The 5,886-nt window shown below is 48.9% G+C and overlaps 1 pseudogene; it reads left to right on the forward strand.

Moving 5' to 3' along the window:
* Positions 1 to 1,211: 1,211 nt before the first annotated feature.
* On the forward strand, positions 1,212 to 3,195 carry LOC146563459 (uncharacterized; annotated as a pseudogene).
* Positions 3,196 to 5,886: the final 2,691 nt, after the last annotated feature.

Genomic DNA, 5,886 nt, shown 5'->3' on the forward strand with positions numbered 1-5,886 from the left:
TTTTGCTATTGTAATTGAACCCCTATCTATAGCTTTGAAGTCCCTCCCTCATTTTCATGGTATTTTCCCGTCAGGTCTTGACTTAAAATTGTCTTTATATGCAGATGACCTGCTTCTATATGTCTCTGATCCCTTATCTAGTATACCATTGATTGTGTCTCTATTAAACAAGTTCGGCTCTCTATCAGGTTATAAAATAAATATTCTTAAGAATGAATGTTTCCCCATAAATTCCTTAAGTCTTATACTTATACAATCTGATATTCCTTTTAGGCTTAGCCCCACTGGTTTAATATTTGGGAGTTAATGTGACTCATATTTTGTCTTCTTTATACTCTTCCAATTTCTCCCCTTTGATCACTCAAATTCAATCAGATTTCCAGAGATGGAATTCACTACCTTTGTCCCTAATTGATCGGATTAACTCAGTAAAGATGAACATTTTGCCTCAATTGTTATTTCTGTTTCAGAGTATTCCTGTATTTTTGCCTAAAGCTTTTTTCAAAAAGTTAGATCAGCTAGTTCTATCATTTTTGTGAGGAGGGAAACATCCCAGAGTGAGGAAATCACTATTACAGAGACTGACATTTGATGGTGGTCTTGCCTTGCCTAACTTTTTATTTTACTATTGGTCCTCTCATTTTCACAAATTGACCCACTGGCTTGAATCTCAAGAATTGCTGTGGCGTAAACTGGAGCGCCTGTCGTGCACTTCCTCCTCCTTAGAAGCTTTAGTGTTCTCTCCACTACCACTCAACCCTTCTCATATCACAAAAAACCCCGTGGTACAGTCTAGTCTTAAGATTTGGTCACAATTCAGGGGTCATTTTAACCTTCTTATTATGTTAAGGGTCAATTTGACCCATTCCAGTTTTTGTGTTGACCAAAGTACTGGTCATCCTTTCTTTTTCTTCATGAAAGCTTATGACTTTTTCTTATCTGGGGTCATGAACTGGTGTGTAAAATATGGACACTTTGATGTGTCCTGGAATGTCTCTGCAGTGTTTGTATACAAAGATGATGTTGCGGGTCAAAATGACCCGCACACTTTTATGTAAGTAAAAAGTTGTTCAGATCCAAAATAAACATTTCTCTTTGATGTACTTTGTTTTGACTGCTTCTGAATATACATTCAGACCCAGGTGTGCATGCAAGAACATTTCTCTCCCCTATTCTTGTCACTGTTCTCATGTCATTTCAACACACCAAAAATGAGCTCCAAAAGGTTGACGACTGAAGAAGCTTTATCACTGCTTTTCAACTGGGATAGTGATGAAGAAGAAGATGTTTCAGAGACTGAGGATCTTTCAGAGGCCGAGGACAATGTTTTTGATGATCCACACTGCCAATTTTCAGAAGAGGAGGAGGATTCTGAGGGAGAGTGTGCCGCCATCTCTACATCAAATGAAAACCAAGGAATGCAGCAATCATCATCCACAGAGGAGACATGGACATCTAAAGATGGTAATATAAAATGGTCATTATCACCACACCAAAGTCAAGGCAGGCGGTCATCTTCTAATGTCATCAAAATGACTCCTGGCCCTACAAGATTTGCCATCACATGAGTTGATGATATGATTTGACAACCGTGAAACCAGAGCTGGTCGACGTGAAAGAGACAAACTTGCTGCAATCAGAGATGTATGGGATAAATGGGTGGAAATTCTACCTTTGTTGTACAACCCTGGTCCCCACGTTACTGTTGATGAGCGCCTTGTCCCATTCAGGGGTCGCTGTCCTTTCCGACAGTATATGCCCAACAAGCCGGCCAAGTATGGCATCAAAATATGGGCAGCCTGTGATGCAAAATCTAGCTATGCATGGAATATGCAAGTGTACACTGGAAAGCTACCTGGAGGAGCATCTGAGAAGAATCAGGGGATGCGTGTGGTGCTGCAGATGAGTGAAGGGCTGCAAGGGCATAGCATCACATGTGACAATTTCTTTACATCTTACTGGCTTGGAGAGGAACTTCAGAAGAGAAAGCTGACTATGTTGGGAAAAATCAGAAGAAATAAGCCAGAACTTCCCAGTGAAATTTTGAAGATGCAGGGAAGATCTCTGCATTCCTCAATATTTGTTTTCACTGAGAAAGCAACAGTTGTTTCATATTGCCCAAAGAAAAACAAGAATGTTCTTGTCATGAGCAAAATGCACACAGATGCATCTCTGAGCACAAGAGAAGACAAAAAAACCACAAATGATCTTAGACTACAACTCCATCAAAGGAGGAGTAGACAATCTTGACAAAGTCACATACAGCTGCCAGCGCAAGACAGCTCGTTGGCCCTTGGTAATTTTCTACAACATTTTGGATGTGTCTGCTTACAATGCCTATGTCCTGTGGACTGAAATCAACCAACATTGGAATGCGGGTAAATTGTACCGACATCACCTTTTCCTGGAAGAACTGGGAAAAAGTCTTGTCACTCCCAAGATGCGAGTCAGACCAGCTCGATCCATAATCAATGTGATTTTTTCAGTTCTCACCCTGCCCCGCAGGAAACACTCGCGGCGGCCACGGCAGGTCCCTCATCGGCAGCCACTCCATCCTCTGACGGTCCTCTGCCTTCGCCTGAACCCTTTACGGGTGAGACAGAAAAGTGCTCTGGTTTTCTGGCCCAGTGCTCATTGATTTTCCGCGAACAGCGGCGCTTCCATAACAATGACGGGGCGAAGATTGCTTTCTTTGTACAGATGCTACGAGATCGTGCTTTGAAATCGGCCCAGGTGGTATTAAACTCCGACCCGGAGATTTCTTTTGAGAGGTTTGTGGCTAGCTTTAAGACTGTGTTTAACCGAGGCTCTGGAGCCGAGGATGCGGCGCTCCGCCTCCTTAACTTCAAGCAAGGTAAGCGGAGTATGGCAGACTATTCAATCGACTTTTGGATTTTGGCAGAAGAAACCGGCTGGGGACCGGATGCGCTCAGGAGCACACTGTTAAATAACATCCGCGAGGATCTGAAAGATGAATTGATTATGCGGGACCTTCCCACTGCTTTTGATGAACTGATGTCTTTATGCATTAAGGTGGATGAGCGGCTACGGGCTGGTCGACAAGCACGGAACTCCAGTTCGCAGGAGGCCGCGGGCCACGAGGGGCGGAGGCCTCGGCCGATTACCGGTCCTTCCGGACACCAGAGGGCGCCGATGGAGAGGTACAACCCATGCAAATTGGCAGCTCCCACCTAACTGCTGCGGAACGCCAGCGACGTGGTGTATTGTGGTAACAAGGGACACATGATCGCCTCCTGTCCGTCGCGAGCAAAAGGCCGCGCCCGCCAGTGATGGTAGGAGTACTGGTGGGCAGTTTGAATCAGGATAAATCTCCTCCACGTTTAGCCCTGCCGGCTAAGCTTCTGGTCCACTCCGAGTGTCGTTCACTTTCTGTGCTTATTGATTCTGGAGCAGAACAAAATTTCATTGACTCTGAACTAGCAAAACAACTCTGTGTGACTGTGGAGTCACTGCCCCACGCCTTACGCGTCACGGCTTTATCAGGGCAGCGCCTCCCCGACATCACACACATCACTGAACCGCTCACCCTCACACTGTCTGGCAATCATTCGGAGGAGATTAGCTTTTTTGTTTTTCACTCCACTCAGACGCCGTTAGTTCTCGGTCATCCCTGGCTCCAGCAACACAACCCCACGATTAATTGGCAGAAAGGAGGCATCACAGGCTGGGGAGAGGAGTGTCATATGACCTGCCTTAAGGCTGCCGTACCTCCTAACAAATCGGTCACCGGCCCAGAGCCACCGCGGTCTTCCGACTTAGCAGATGTGCCGTCTGTTTACCACGATCTCGCTGAGGTGTTTCGGAAGGACCGAGCCCAGTCGCTGCCACCCCATCGGCCCTATGACTGCGCCATAGACCTGCTGCCGGGAGCTCCCTTACCGACCAGCCGCCTCTATAGCCTCTCGCTGCCGGAACGGGAGGCTATGGAGAAATATATAACGGAATCCCTCACTGCAGGCATCATCCGTGCCTCTTCCTCACCCGTCGCAGCGGGTTTCTTCTTTGTGGAAAAGAAGGATAAGACCCTCCGGCCCTGTATTGACTTTCGGGGAGTCAATAACGTTACGGTCAAGAATAAATATCCACTGCCTCTGCTCACCTCCGCTTTCGAACTTCTCCAGGGCGCCGTCATATTCAGCAAGCTGGACTTGAGAAACGCTTACCACCTGGTTCGGATTCGGGACGGCGATGAATGGAAGACGGCGTTCAATACCCACCTTGGACATTTCGAGTATCTGGTCATGCCGTTCGGCCTCACTAACGCACCTGCAGTATTCCAGGCTCTGGTCAACGATGTTCTAAGGGACTTTATTAACCGATTTGTGTTTGTCTATCTAGACGACATTCTGATCTTCTCTTCCTCCAAGGCTGAACACGAGACCCAGGTCCGGCTGGTACTGCAACACCTTCTGGAGAACCGGCTGTTCGTCAAAAGCGAGAAATGTGAGTTTCATGTGCCCACGGTTGCCTTCCTAGGGTACATAATCGAGCGTGGAGATCTCCGACCCGACCCTGTGAAAGTCAAGGCTGTTGTGAACTGGCCCGAACCAAACAACCGTCACCAGTTGCAACGCTTTCTTGGCTTCGCTAACTTCTACAGGAGATTCATACGGGACTTCAGCAGGATTGCCTTACCATTAACCCAGTTAACCTCTCCCAAGCTTGCTTTTCAGTGGAGTGACGCTGCCCAATCAGCCTTTCAGGAGCTCAAGAAACGGTTTGCCTCAGCGCCCATCCTGGTCCAACCTGACACCACTCTTCAGTTCGTGGTAGAGGTCGACGCATCCGACTCAGGGGTGGCGTCCTTTCCCAACAGAGGGAGGGTAAGATGCACCCTTGTGCCTATTTTTCCCGTCGTCTCACCCCTGTAGAACGTAACTACGATGTGGGCGATCGGGAGCTGTTGGCGATTAAGCTCGCCCTGGAAGAATGGCGGCATTGGCTGGAGGGCACCACTCAACCCTTCGTGGTCTGGACCGATCACAAAAACCTGGCCTACCTTCAAACGGCGAAACGTCTCAACGCTCGACAGGCCAGATGGGCCCTGTTTTTCACCCGTTTCCACTTCTCAATCACCTACAGACCCGGTTCCCGAAACGTCAAGCCGGACGCTCTCTCCCGTCAGTTCTCCGCTGCTGACGAAAAGGCGGATACGGATTCCATCCTGCCGGCAACCTGTACTATCGGGGCCATCACCTGGGAGATCGAGGCGGCCATCCGGGCGGCTCAGGTAGCCGAACCGGATCCGGGAGGGGGGCCCGCCCACCGACTCTATGTTCCGCGCTCTGTCAGATCCCAGGTTCTGCAATGGGCTCACACGGCCCGGTTCTCATGCCACCCAGGGATACATCGCACCGTCAAGTTTCTCCAGCGGTACTTCTGGTGGCCCTCACTCACCCAAGATACTCAGGAATACATCACTGCTTGTACGGTCTGTGCCCGAAACAAACCATCGAACCAACCCCCGGCGGGTCAGCTCCATCCGTTATCCACTCCTTCCAGGCCATGGTCTCACATAGCACTGGACTTCATCACCGGGCTACCTCCATCAGCAGGTAACACGGTCATTCTCACCATAATCGATCGTTTCTCTAAAGGCTCATTTCATTGCTCTGCCTAAGCTTCCCACAGCTCTAGAGACCGCACGCCTACTCGCCACTCACGTCTTCCGCCTGCATGGGATCCCGGAAGACATAGTGTCTGACAGAGGGCCTCAATTCACTTCTCGGGTCTGGAAAGAGTTCTGCAACTCCCTGGGCGCAAAGGTCAGTCTATCCTCGGGCTATCATCCTCAGAGCAACGGCCAGTCCGAGCGGACCAACCAAGAACTGGAGACCGCCCTGTGCTGCGTCGCCTCCACCAATC

Source organism: Mchenga conophoros, linkage group LG11, assembly GCF_057382185.1.
Source record: "Mchenga conophoros isolate Kocher_MC1m ecotype Shallow Benthic linkage group LG11, M_conophoros_male_GT1.1, whole genome shotgun sequence".
NCBI lineage: Eukaryota > Metazoa > Chordata > Actinopteri > Cichliformes > Cichlidae > Mchenga > Mchenga conophoros.